We start from the raw sequence: 14,941 nt of genomic DNA on the forward strand, positions 1-14,941 counted from the left end.
ACAACATAGGCAACTATGATAGTAAGAAATACTAAAATAACAGTAACCAAGGTAAATAACCTCCGCACTCACCCCCCCCCCCTGCAGCCTGTGCACATATCCCTTCTGGGATCTTTCCATGCCATATCAGTGCATCCCAGACAAGGCAAAGGCAATGGTCCCAGTATACAGTACACGATTCATAAATTGTGGCAATCCTTGCATAACTGTCTACCCATCTAGTTGATATTGGTGGACATTGCAGTGCTGAGCCAGTTTGAAAACTAGGAAAACTAAAATTGAGATGAGTGTGTTATAAGACTAATGACTCTGATGAGTACAATGAACAATTTATAGGGAAATAGAGTGGGCCAGTAAATCAGATATTAACTGATTATTTTAACTTCCCAGATATAGACTGGAACTTGTGGGTTGGTCACTCACACACACTAGAAAGACTTTTATGGATTTATTGGATGAGTGATTTCTACAGCAGCATGTTCAAGAGGAAACCAGATGGAGTAATCTTGATCTGATTATCAGCAGTGATTACATGTAATCACCGTAAAGGTGACTACAGTGGTCTCAGAGATTTTTTAAATTCTATACAGTGGGACAAACTGATGATGTTAGCAACAGCAAATTCTAAATGGGAAGCATTCAAGGAATTAATCTTGAAAGCTTGGAAGATTAATCTAGGCTTTTCATAAAAACTAAGAAATACTGTTAAACGTTTAGGCCAAAATAGAGGTCAGATGACCTAATGAAACTCTTGGCAGAGAAGAAAAATGCATCAGATGCATATAAATTATCAGGAGACAGTGCCTTTGGTAGATATAGGATAATCTGTAATCAAGTAACAAAGGACATTAGGCAAGCAAAAGCAGATTACGTGAAATCTTTGGCAATCTGGGTGCGAGGTTAGCCTGTGCGGTCATTGTACCTTACAGCTCTTCAAACAGAGAAGTTTTTCCTGATTTATTTTCTGCTTTATTAGTTTAAATTGTCATATTAACTTATTTTCTAGAGTAGCTTTATATTCCTAGTTACGATACTTAGTTTAAAGTTTAACTTAGACAGAGATTTTGTAGATATTACTTAGTATCGGTAACGGTATCAAATCCACGTGTCACAAACCAAATTTTTTTTTTAACCAAATTTAGTCGATTTATTAACCAACTGTTATATCAAATTATCTTCTATAAGTAGATTATAGACCTAGTCAGGATCCTTAGTTTATTCTAAATTGAGATAGCGAGATTTGGAAGCTAATCAATACTTACAAGTCCATAGAAATACCGTTCGTGAATTCCCGCCATTTTTACACGATAGCATAAGCTTAGTGTCGTATAGTGCATAATATAATATTGTCAATTAATCAGTAAATCTATTAATCTTGATAAACTTTATTGTCAATTAAATTGTACTTTTAACTCTATATATATATATATATATATAACGACTTAATCGTAACAAATAATTAATACATAACTATAGTGGTGCACGTGATACGGAAGTTGTATAAAGGGAACTCGTAGAAAACACTAGATACCAAAAAATATATATATATAACATAACTGTTTTGGGATATAACTTAAGGATTTAATTTTTGTTTTGAATTTTATTGAATTAAATCGGAATCATGACTCTGACCAGAGCAGCAAAGCAAAAGGCTCAAGCTAATGGGAGTGCTGTGGTTCAGGGGAGAACTGAGGGGGACAGTTGCCCTCTGAATCACAGTCTATTAAAATGCACTGTTTGCTTGATGTTTGCGGAGCAGTCGGGTACGGGACATGATACTGCCAAGGGGGATGTCTTTGTGTGTGCACGATGTAAGGAGTGCAAGGAAATCAGGCGACAACTCAGCGTTGTTATGGGCCTTTATGAGAGCTTGAAGGACAGGGTGGATGCCCTCGAAGGTAATAAATTGAGGGGCCCATCAAGCTCTCAGCTGCCCACATCAACGCCAGAGCTTGCACTTGGTCATCAGGCAACACAGAAGCAGCCCCCTAGGCAGAATGCGCTGGTCCCACAGGAACTAGTAGTTGTTGGTGACTCTATTGTCAGGGAAACGGGGAACATACTTTGTAAAAAGGATAGGTGGAATAGGACCAGGGTATGTCTGCCAGGGGCAAAGGTTGATGACGTTGTAGAGCGGATATCATCTTTTAAGGGCACAAAAGGTGATATAGTTGTACACGTTGGCACTAATGATATTAAGAGTAGGAGACCGGCGGAATTACTTAGCAAGTACAGGTCACTGTTGAAAAAAAGCCGTGAATTAGGGTTGAACTTGAAAGTGTCTGCAATTCTGCCCAGACACGATAGGAGGGAGTATATGATGAGAGCCTTGTCGATCAATTCGGCCCTGGAGGGATTGTGCAAGGCTCAAGGGGTAGAATTTTTTTCAGCCTGGACTGTACTTGTTAACAGGAGAGATTGCTTCTTCAGGGATGGGATACACTTAAATAGAAAGGGTGCAAGAATTTTTGCTGATGCTGTCGAGGCAGTGTTAGGTGGGTCGGAAAACTGCTAGTTGGGGGGGATACAAGGACTAATAGATTAACAGTAGCCAGTGGCAGAGGTGGAAGTGATTCTTGCACTGCTTCTATTGAAATGAGCAGAAGTCTGAAAAACAAGATGCAGGATATTTCAGAGACTGCTGGTAGTCATTGCGGTACAAGTAAACACATGGGTTGTGTTAGAGTAGCTAAGAATAGAAACAGGTGCATGTATACCTGCGTGTACACCAATGCTAGGAGTTTGGTAAATAAATTTCATGAATTTGAGGTATTGCTCAAAACATCAAAGGCAGATATTGTGGGGATATCAGAGACGTGGTGTCACACAGATATAAGTAATGCGGAACTGGAATTTGGGGAGTACAATGTCTACAGAAAGGATAGACAGGATGGGAAGGGAGGAGGGGTTATGCTATTAGTTAAGAAACACATAAAGTCCAAGGAAGTGAAGCCAGTCGACATCGATGGACAGGGCAGTGTCGAGTCAGTTTGGTGTGACATAAGCATAGGGAAATCAAAATTGAGAGTGGGAGTGTGCTATAGGCCTAATGACTCTGATGAGTATAATAAGATATTGTACAGGGAAATAGAGTGGGCCAGTAAATCAGAGAGTCTTATAATGGGGGACTTTAATTTCCCAGATATTGACTGGAATTTGTGGATTGGTCACTCGCACACTAGCAAGGCTTTTGTGGATTTATTGGATGATTGTTTTCTACATCAGCATGTTCGTGAGGCAACAAGAGGGAGCAATACTCTTGATCTGATTATCAGTAGTGATTCTTCATGCATTAAGAACCTGCAGATAAATGAACCACTAGGTGGCAGTGATCACAGTGTGTTGAAGTGGGATTTACTCAAGGAGGTAACTACCATCAGAGGTAAAGGGAAGGGTTTTTGTTTTCGTAAAGGCGACTATGATGGTCTGAGACAGTATTTAAATTCTATACAGTGGGACCAACTGATGATGTTACCAACAGCAAACTCAAAATGGGAAGCATTCAAGGAACTAATCTTGGAGGCTACCAGGCTTTACATACCAACTAAGAAATATTGTTCAAGGTTTAGGCCTAAATGGTTGTCAGATGAACTAATGAGACATGTGGCAGAGAAGAAAAATGCATGGGATACATACAAATTAATGGGTGACATGGAAGCCTATGATAGATATAAGTTGGTCTGTAACCAAGTCACAAAGGAGATTAGGCAGGCAAAGGCAGACTATGAAAAATCCTTGGCAAAGGATGCAAAGAAAAACAGAAAAGAGTTCTTTACATACTTGACCTCGAAAAGGAAAGGGATGAATCAGATTGGTCCACTGGATATTGATGGTTCAACAGTTGAGGATCCTGCTCAGGTGGCTAACAATCTAAACGAGTATTTTGCATCTACATTCACGCATGAGGAGTTATTCAGGAAGGAGAATGATGTAGGTAAAGTAAACATTGGCAATGAGCTGGATGATTTTGTAATAACTGAGAGGAAAGTGGAGGAGAGATTGTTGAGGATAAACATAAAAAAGGCACCTGGGGTGGATGGGATCTATCCAGTTATATTAAAGGAGGCAGCAAAGGAAGTATGCAAACCCCTAGCCATAATTATGAGAGCTTCTTTGGACTCAGGGGAGGTACCCATAGACTGGAGATGTGCAAATGTAACCCCAATTCACAAAGGAGGATCAAAGGCTGACACAAGTAATTATAGATCTGTTAGTTTAACTTCTGTTCCAGGTAAATTAATGGAGGCACTGGTTAAAGAAGCACTGCAGGATCATCTAGACAAGAATTCAGTTATAGCTCAGACGCAGCATGGTTTTGTTAAGGGCAGGTCTTGCCTGATCAATTTGATTGGATACTATGAGGTAGTCACAAAAGAACTGGATGCAGGGAATAACTTTGATATTATATATTTGGATCTTAGAAAGGCTTTTGATACTGTTGCACATGGAAGACTGCTGCACAAATTGGAGCAGTGTGGCATTGGAGGCAAATTGCTGCTATGGATAAGGGGATGGTTGAGTGGCAGAAGACAGAGAGTGGTAATCAATGGACACTGCTCAACGTGGACTAATGTTATTAGTGGAGTTCCTCAAGGTTCAGTGTTGGGTCCGTTGTTGTTTTCGGTGTTTATGAATGATATTGATGATGGGATATCAAGTTTAATGTCCAAGTTTGCAGATGATACAGAGGTTGGCAGGGTCGTTAAGGACAATACTGACGCTATGCTGCTGCAACAGGATCTGGAAAGGTTGAACAGATGGGCTGAGAGGTGGCAAATGAGGTTTAACATCGACAAATGTAAAGTGCTGCATATGGGAAACAGTAACCCCAGAGCAACGTATCAACTCTGCGGTACTACACTGACAGTGGTGGAGAATGAAAAGGACCTGGGGGTAATTGTGCAGGCAGATATGAAGTTCTCTGAGCAGTGCAGACGAGCTGCAAGAGTAGCTCATGGTGTCTTGTCAATGATATACAGGAATTTTTCTAGCAGGGATAAGGAGGTGATTATTCCCTTGTATAAGGCAATGGTAATGCCACATCTTGAGTACTGTATACAGGTCTGGAGGCCTCATTTCAAGAAGGATGTAGAGCTGCTGGAACGGGTACAGAGAAGGGCAACAAGATTAGTAAATGGAACAAAGGGTTGCTCTTACGAAGAAAGGCTTAAATTTTGCAAATTACAGAGTTTGGAGACTAGGCACCGGCGAGGTGATCTGATAGAGGTGTATAAGGCTTTGAATGGTTTGAGCATGCTCAATGCCAATGAGATTCTTCATCTTTCTCAGAATAATCACCTCAGAGGGCATAAATTCAAACTGAGGAAGGACGGATGTCGGATAGATGTGCGGAAATTTGCCTTTGGCCAGCGGGTGGTTGGTTGGTGGAACCGACTTCCATCACTTGTTGTTGAAGTTGATAGCCTAAACAAATTTAAAGCTCAACTGGACAGGTATTTCGAACGAACGGAGGGGTGAAATGGGAGTGGGTTTTTTTTTTTTTTTTTTTTTTTTGGCTGATGCTGAATAAGCTTGCTTTCTTGCATCATATGCCTCTGCTAATGCTAATGCTAATGCTAATGCTAATCAATGCAAAGAAAAACAGTAAAAACTGCTTTACTTATGTAAATTCTAGAAGGAAGGAGATGAATCAGATTGGCCCACCTGACATTGACGGTTTGATTGTTGATGAAACTGCTGAGGTAGCTGACAAACTGAATGAGTATTTTGCATCTACATTCACACATGAGGTCTGTAGGGAAGTGGAGGCCAAAGGTTTATCACACTCTGGCAGGGAGCTAAATGATTTTGTAATAACTGAGAGCAAAGTGGAGGAGAAATTGTTGAAATTGAACATAAGGAAGGAACCTGGGGTGGATGGGATCTATCCAGTTATATTAAAGGAAGCAGCAGAGGAAGTAAGCAAGCCCTTAGCCATAATTATGAAAACTTCCTTGAACTCAGGAAGGTCCCCATGGATGTGAGATGTACAAATGTGTCCCCAATTCACAAAGGAAGATCAAAGGTTGACACGGGTAGTTACAGAACTGTTGGTCTAACTTTTGTTCCAGGGGAAAATAATGGAGTCACTGGTTAAAGAGGAAATGCAGGATCATCTAGACAAAATTGCAGTTAAAATTCAGCCACAGCATGGGTTTGTTTAGGGGAAGTCTTGTCTGAAAAATTTGATTGGATGTGGTCACAAAGAAACTGGATGCAAAAAATAATTTTGACATCATATACTTGGATTTTAGAAAAGCTTTTGATACTGTGGCACATAAAAGACTACTCTACAAACTGAAGCAGTATAGCATCGAGGGAAAGTTGCTACAACAGATAAAAGGATGGCTGAGTGGGAGAAGACAGTTTTGTTTGTTTGTTTGTTATTTGGTTTTTAGGAGCATTAGCAACTAAGGCCATATTGCTCCAGGATATGCGGTGGTCATTCCCTGACCTTTCCGCATCCTCCGTATTTGGTGGCGACGGGCTCGAACCCCGGTCTAATCAAGAAGCGTATGCTACGCACTGCTGCTCCTTCCCACCTGGCTACGGAGGCGCCGCAGAGACGACAGTGAGTGGTTATCAATGGACACTGCTCTTCATGGATTAATGTTATTAGTGGAGTCCCCCAGGTTTTGGTGTTTGGCCCATTTTTGTTTTGGCATTTATCAATGATATTGATAAAGGTATAACAGGTTAATGTCTAAGTTTGCAGATGTTGCAAAGTTTGGTAGGGTTGTTAATGACAGCAGTGAAAGTATGCTACTGCAACATGATCTGGAAAAGTTGAGCAGATGGGCTCAGAGGTATCAACTGAAATGTAAAATACTGCATATGGCTAGCAGTAACCCCAGAGTAACGTATCAACTGGGGGGGTACTATACTCAGAGTATAGAGAATGAAAAGGACCTGGGGTAATTGTGCAGTCAGATATGAAGTTTTCTGAGCAGTGCAGATAGGCTGCAAGAGTAGCTCATGTTGTGTTGTCAATGATATACAGGAATTTTGCTAGCAGGGATAAGGAGGCAATTGTCCTCTTGTATAAGATAATGGTCAGGAGACATCTTGTGTACTGTATACAGGTCTGGAATTTTAGAAAAGATGTAGAGCTGCTGGAACAAGTACAGAGAAGGGCAGCCAGATTGGTGAATGGAACAAAGGGTTGCTGTTACCAAGAAAGGCTTAAGTTCTGCAAATTGCAGCTTCTGGAGACTAGGCACCTGTGAGGTGATCTAATCAAGGTGTATAAGGTCTTGAATGGTTTGAGCAAGCTCATTGCTAATGGGATTCTTCCTCTTGTTCAGATTACTCACCTGAAATTCAAATTAAAGAAAGACAATTTAGAATAGATGTGCAGAAATTTGTCTTTACCCAGTGGGTGGTTGATAGTTGGAACAAACTTCCATCTGTTGTAGTGGAGGTCAACAACTTAAATAAGTTCATGTCACAACTAGACTTTTTTTTTTTTTTTTTTTTTTAAGTAGTTGTTGGCGCATCGGCTTCTGTGGCCATATTGCACCTCCCAAGGTTTTTTCAGTACTTTGATCCAAGCCCGAGGCGGGAATCGACCCCCGCGACCTTTGGGTTGCCAGGCAGGCACTTTACCAACCCGGCTAGCCCGGTCGGCACACAACTAGACAAACATTTGGAATGAATGGATGGGTGAAATGGGAAGGGTTTTTTTTTTTTTTTTGGCTGATGCTATATAAGCTTGCTTATATATATATATATATATATATATATTTTTTTTTTTATGTGAACCCCAAACACGAGAGGTATTAGAACCTATAGTACTTAGTACCGTGCTTGGGTTGGAGGTAGAGAAGACGAAAGAAGATATTTGTTGACATTCGACTTTAACTTCTGTAGATTGTAATTTTCAGGAAATACGTATGAAGGAAGGTTGTTCCAGAAAACGGCAGTTGAATGATTAAATGAAGAAGATGAAAAGTTGGTTCTGTGGGTTTGAAGTTGGACAATAAATGGATGTTGACTGGTGGCGGCATGTGTTCGGACTGTTTTGAAAGAGAGAGCGGGAATTATAGAAGCCAATCCAGAAGAACAGTGCCCATGGAAGTATCTGTAGAAGAGGCATGCAGCAGAAACAGTACGTCTATGATAAAGCGAGTGGAGAGACTCTGTTAGAGATGAATCATTAATTAACCTAACTGCCCTCTTCTGAATGGAATCAAGAAGCCTGAGAGAGGTTTTGGGGGCACCACCCCAGATGTGGGAACAATATTCCATGGCAGGGCGGATTTGCGATTTATACAGAGTGAGCAGCTGTTTGGAAGAAAAGTAATGCCGAGAGCGAAAGAGAAAACCAAGTTTTTTAGATGTAGAGGAAGCAATATTTGTAATGTGCTTGTGCCAAGAGAGATTAGAAGTCAGGGTAATCCCCAAAAGAGATACATCATTTTGCCTAGAAATCGGAGTGTCACTAAAGATAAGCATAGGAGTAGAAGAATCCTTTTTGTGAGAAATAAGACAAGACTGAGTTTTAGAAGGGTTGAAATCAACTAAGTTGTCTTTGCCCCACTGGAGAATTACCTGAAGATCGACATTTAAGGAATTGGTAGCAGATTTTTGAGAAGTTGAAGCTGATTGAGCAGGACAAGGTTTCTCAAAATGGAAAGTGGAATGCAATGTGCTATCATCGGCAAAACTATGGACAGGATTTCCAATCAATGGAAGAAGGTCATTAATATACAAGAGGAAAAGAGTGGGGGAAAGAACTGAACCTTGGGGGACACCGGCATTAGTGGAGAAGTTAAAGACAGAGAGCCATCTACCATCACCCTCAGTGAGCGATCAGAGAGAAAACTGGATAACCAATTACTAAAAACAGTTGGCAAACCAAAAGATGGAAGTTTGTTTAGAAGACCTTTATGCCAAACACGATCAAAAACCTTTGAGATGTCACGAGTACTTGTGTTTCACTGAAACTGGCGGAATCCATACTGGCGATCATTGATCAGACGGAAGGTTTCTAGATAGTTTAAGAGCTGGCGATTAATTGATTTCTCCATTACTTTAGAAAGAGTAGAAGTAATTGCAATGGGACGGTAATTGGATGGTAGAGATTTGTCACCCTTTTTAGGAACTGGCTGGATATGAGCAAATTTCCAAGCTGAAGGAAAAACACCTTTGGAATAAGAAAGTGAAAAAAGGTGGCAAAGAATAGCAGTAAGTTCAGGAGCACAGGTTTTGAGAACAAGTGGAGAAATACCATCAGGACCTGGAGCTTTCTTAGCATCAAGATTCATCAAAATCCTTATGATATCTTTTTGACGGAAGACCACAGGAGGCATTGAATGGAGCGTGTTGAGAATGGTGGGAGGTGTTTTACCAAGATCATTAATACATGAGCTGGAAGAAAAATGGGATGCTAGCAGGTCAGCTTTATTCTTGGCTGAAGTGACAACAGAACCATCTGGTTTGGACAGGGGTGGGAGCAGAGATGGGCAAAAGTTGCGACCAATAGCTTTGGCAAGAGACCAGAATGCTCGGCTACCATTAGGGCAAGAAGCAAGTTTTCTGCTCTTAGCCTGTTCAAACTCTAGTTTGGACTGATTAATAACTGCTTTACAATTGTTGCGAGCTTTGGTGTAGGCAGAAAATGAAACTGAAGAATTAGAAACAAGCCATTTACGATATGCAACATTCTTCTCTTGAACAGCCTTAGCACATTTATTGGAAAACCAAGGTTTAGATAAAGGATGAGATTTTAAAGTGGAGTGTGGGATAAAGGATTTCATTCCTGCAAGAATAATTTCACTGACACGATCTGAGCAAATGTTGACATCAGAAATTTTGAAACAGTAATCCGACCATGGAAAAGAAGAAAAGAAGTCTCGCAGGTCATCCCATTTTGCATTCTTGTAATGCCAAACAACATGAGGTTGGGAATAGCCATGAGATAAAGGTTCCATTGGAGAAGAGACAATCACCAAGTTGTGATCTGAAGTGCCTAAAGGACCTCTCACTTCGACCCTGTACTTAGAAGGGTTGTTTGTGAGAAAAAGATCAAGCGTATTGACTGTATGATTAGGATTGTCCGGTATTCTTGTAGGTAAATGAACAATCTGTGCTAGGTCATTAGTAATTGCAAAAGCCTCAGCATCTTGACCTGCTGGGTCGGTGTGGCTAGAAAATGGAAGCCAGCTGGAGTTGTGAACATTAAAATCACCAAGAAAAAATACCTCACTGTTAGGAAAGTTGGATAGGAGAAAGTCAAGTTGCAAAGAGAGGAAGAAGAGCTCCAAGTGATTAGTGGAGTTGGGAGAACGGTAGAGGCAACAGATGAATTTGACACAATGGGGTAGAGAGATTTTAAGCCAGAGAAGATCAAAGAGAGGAGATTCCAAATTGCCAAGTCTCTGACAGGGAATATCAGAACGGACGTATGCACATGTACCACCTTTGAGGCGAAAGGAATCATACAACGAATAATTTGGGCATCTCAGATGAGCAGTATTTGAATCAACCGATAACTGAGATTCAGTCAGAAAAAGTACATGGGGTTTGGCAGACTGCAAGTGGAAATATATAGTATCAGCAGCAAGCTTATATAGCATCAGCTATATAAGCTTGCTTATATAACATCAGCCAAAAAAAAAAAAAAAAAAAACCCTCAGCCAAAAACGCTTATATAGCATCAGCCTGTATGAAAAAGAAGCAACCAAGAACATTATCAGAACAAATGAACAAATTTCAAACTCAGGGTGCCCTGGTGGCACTCTGAGTTGGAACGAAGGGTCAACCAAAAAAGCCTCAGCGATCTCAAGCCAGTTGCCGACAAGCTGAGGTAAATGCCCAGAGGGAGTCATACTGCTCTCTGAGAAATAGTTATACGCGGCAAATGAGACAAAAGAAAAGGAATCCTAGCAGAGTCCTGTTGGTACTTCCAATAATGCCACTAACCAACTCCCAAAGGGAGATGTGGTAAACACCATCAGCTCTCCAAATGTATAACCAACCCACACCTAGGAGACAATGAGTAACATCTTAAATGTTATTCTCTGTGTTTCCTAATGATACATATCCCCTTAACCAGGAACAGACCAAAATATATGCTGAAAATTATAGATATATAACATCATCTAGAGAACCACCATTTAACTGTCAAAAATGCCCCTGGTGGCACCCTGAGTTGAAACGAAGGGTCAACCAGGCAACCAAAAAAGCCACTCAGCGATCTCAAGCCAGTTGCCAACAAGCTGAGGTAAATGCCCAGAGGGAGCCATACTGCTCTCTGAGAAATAGTTATACATGGCAAAAGAAAAGGAATCCTGGCAGAGTCCTGTTGGTACTTCCAGTAATGCCACTAACAAACTGCCATAGGGAGATGTGGTAAACACCATCGGCTCTCCAAATGGACAACCAACCCACACCTAGGAGGAGACAATGAGTAACATCTTAAATGTTATTCTCTGTGTTTCCTAATGATACCCATCCCCTTAACCAGGAACAGACCAAAATATATGCTGAAAATTATAGATATATAACATCATCTACAGAACCACCATTTAACTCGGAGGAATTATCTGCTGCAGTTAAGAGAACTAAAGTTCATAAATGCCCACTTGATGATTTAATAGAAATTGAAATGAAAAAGGAATTTACAATTAGCTTTCCAGACCACCTATTAGAATTTTATAATAACTGCTTAAATAAGGGTGTATTCCCAACAGCATGGAAACAAGCAAATGTTTGCCTTATATTAAAGAACACAGAAAAATTACCTAATAACCTAAAGTCATATAGACCTATTGTCCTGTTACCAGTACTGGGCAAGATATTGGAAAGAGTAATGCTCTGCAAACTAGATACTCACTACTCCAGTGCAAACAGATAAGCAATTCAGCTTTAAACCTCAAAGACATAATAAATTGCCTCATTAAGGCTTCACAAAATGCTCAAGAAAAATACCTGTTCACAATATCAACTGACTTTGCTGGAGTACTGACACCTCATGATTGGGAGATCATGTGAAATCTTCATAATGGTATCAAGGATTACCGCAGAAACAGATAGATTACAGTTAAAACCCACTATCTAAGTACAGTAGAGTATCAGTTTTCCAGAATAATTAATGTCAGACCTCTTTCGGATAATCCAACGTAAGGCAAAATTAAATAAATTCTGTTTTAATGTATTAAGGTAAAAGCAAAAGACTTTAAAGAGCGTGAAAAAAAAAAAAAAATTTATTAATTTAACAAAATAATAACTTAAAAATTTGCACATTTACATATGTATGTATATTCAGATTGGTATTTTACTGCAAATTTTATGTGGAAAAAAATTTAAAGTAATTTTTTAAAATAATGTTTGATCATTTTTTGTTTTGTTTTTTGTGAACGTTTTTTTTTTTTTTTTTTTTTTTGCTGCGAAACCTCTCAAGTTCCTTAACAATATCACTTTGATTATATCGCATTCTTCCTGGTTTTCTGCCCTTTCAGCTTTTCTTTTTTTGACATTTTACGATAAAAAAACTGAGAAAAATAATAAATTGCAGTTTCAGGACGATATTTGTGACTAACACGATATTTGAAACTTAACAGAATACTGTTAAGTTTAAAGAACACACAAAAATTTGCAGTTACTTCGTGCAATACGGGAGGTGCTTTTAGTGATGATCTTATAGGAAACTTAATTAAGCCTTTTCAGCCTGCACCTCTAACAGGCATGTTATCAATGGAGAAGAAAGAACTGGAATCCAAAATTTAAGAAAGAAAGAAAGAGCTAAAAAGTTTTTAAAGGTTGAGCTACCTCATTCTGAGGCTGCACGAAAAGAAAAGATGTCAGAAGAAGAGATTAGGGCAAAGTTAAAAGAGAAAGGGATTGCACCACCACCACGTAGATGGACAGAAAAGCCCATCTATCTCAGTTGTACAGGTGACGGAACTGAACCATATGTTCCTCCTGAAGGCGATGGAAAAGTGTCGCTTGTTACCATGGCAGGAACAAAGCAAAAAATAGAGTTTTTTGAGCAAAAGTCTTGTATGGCTTTATGGAAAATTTGATCTTATGATTATGATGTCCAAGAGTTTACTGCTAAAGCTGAGGAAATTTATCTTGCTGCAAATTATACTTTATTGGTGAATGACACAGATAAATTACACGAGTTGGTGCCTGGACGGTGTTATGTTGAAATGATGGAAAATGTGTCTTACAAAACTATTTGCTGGAAATTTATTCAGTCTTTGGAACCACCTTGAGCTGTTCAGGTTCGTTGCATGCCCTAATACAACCTGAAAATAACTTTGCCCTGTACGGTTTAATACACAACAGACACTAGCTATTTATGACAAATGTGGTCGACTAATGCATGGAAGTGAATCTGTTATTAAAGATGTATTAGAACATGTTGTGTTTAAAAAACATATTGCAGATGAATATGGAACTTGGCGTATTCATGCCAAGATAATTCCAGACTGGATGCCAAGAAAAGATCCAATTCTCAAGACATTTTACATTCCTAATGTAACATTTGACGAAAGGGAAACAAAATCAAAAGAAACTGAAAAGGTAAAGCAAGATAGTGAGGAAGAGATACAGAAAAGAACTAGTGCAGCATAAAATTAGTGCTATTGTGTTGTGTTTGTATGAAATGTGTAGATATTCTGAATTAATAAAATAAGCTAAAACCTTAAAAACCCCTGGCTTAGTGCCGTATAGGGTTTAAAAAGTTAGCGTACCTGCATTTACCTATGAACCTTACAATAAAGATCATATTTATTATTCTTACAGAATTCTGGAGCTAAACTAAACATAATATGAAATAAAGAGAACAAAACGTGTCATGGAAAATTGGTTTCACAGAAGGGAATGACTTAACTTATCACTCATGGTTTCCGAGAAAACCCATCAGTCCTAATCCAACATTTCACCAGATATACAATGTAAAAAAAAGACAGAAATACCCTCTTAGCATAATAAACATTTGTCTCAAATACTACCATTAATAAAAAAATTTAAAAAAAAAGAAGAAAAATCAGCCTTTCAAATTATTCCAGATAACTGACTTCCAGATAACCGAGGTTCTACTGTATTACTCATATACAGTAATCCAAGGATGGCCCCAGGGTTCAGTTTTGGGCCCCATATTTTGGTACCTAGTCCTGGATGAATTTCCTGGCAATGGATATTGGCAATATAGACAGGTTTTGCCTTTGTAGATGACCTTGTCTTGCTTGTCATGGCTGACCACAGCTAGACTAGAATATCAGACAAACTATGCTCTAAACATCCTGGACGACTGGGCAAAATTCCATGAACTAAAAATTTTTGAAACCAATATCAAATCTATGCTAATCAAAGGACAGTTCTGCAGGTGACCACAGATAAAAATTTCTGGTAAAACAATGACCAAACTGAGATGACAGAACTGAAGTATTTAGGAGTCATCTTTAACAAAAACTGACATTCTAAACACATCTAGTGTATATTGCCAAAAAAGTGAGAAATTACAATAGAATGATAGCAAAAATGAGCCACACCAACTCAGGCTTAAAGCGGAAGGGTCGTGAACTTATTATAAGCAATCTTACCCCCAATCATTACTTATGGCACAGAGTTATTTAGGATGAAAAAAAAAAAAAAAAAAAGAAGTTGGATTCTATACAGAAGATTATTTGTGTGGATAACCAACCTATAAGCCAATATCTGAAAAGAAAATCTGGAAAGTTTTGGAGTATGGACCAGTAGATCAGACTCTACCTGACTATAATGAATGGTTGTCTGTACAGCTGTTTAAAGTAATTATATTAAAGCCATTACATAATCGACAAAAGTGATTATAAAAGTTTAGGAACCTTTTTGGCTGTATTTCTTCGTTATTATTATTATTTTTTGTATAGTACAGTAAACCCTTGATTTAACCCCGACATAACGGATTTAACGGACCAGACGAATAATAACACAGAAATGTACATATTAA

The 14,941-nt window shown here is 39.1% G+C and overlaps 1 protein-coding gene and 1 pseudogene across 1 annotated transcript in view; one reads left to right on the forward strand and one right to left on the reverse strand.

Annotated features, from left to right (window-relative positions):
- Nucleotides 1–14,941, reverse strand: part of Arp1 (Actin-related protein 1) — a 341,295-nt gene that overhangs the window by 98,452 nt on the left and 227,902 nt on the right. The window lies entirely within an intron of this gene.
- Nucleotides 11,423–13,581, forward strand: LOC150078541 (large ribosomal subunit protein mL45 pseudogene; annotated as a pseudogene).

Source organism: Mastigoproctus giganteus, chromosome 11 (assembly GCF_048544385.1).
Source record: "Mastigoproctus giganteus isolate SK-2022 chromosome 11, ASM4854438v1, whole genome shotgun sequence".
Taxonomy (NCBI): Eukaryota; Metazoa; Arthropoda; class Arachnida; order Uropygi; family Thelyphonidae; genus Mastigoproctus; species Mastigoproctus giganteus.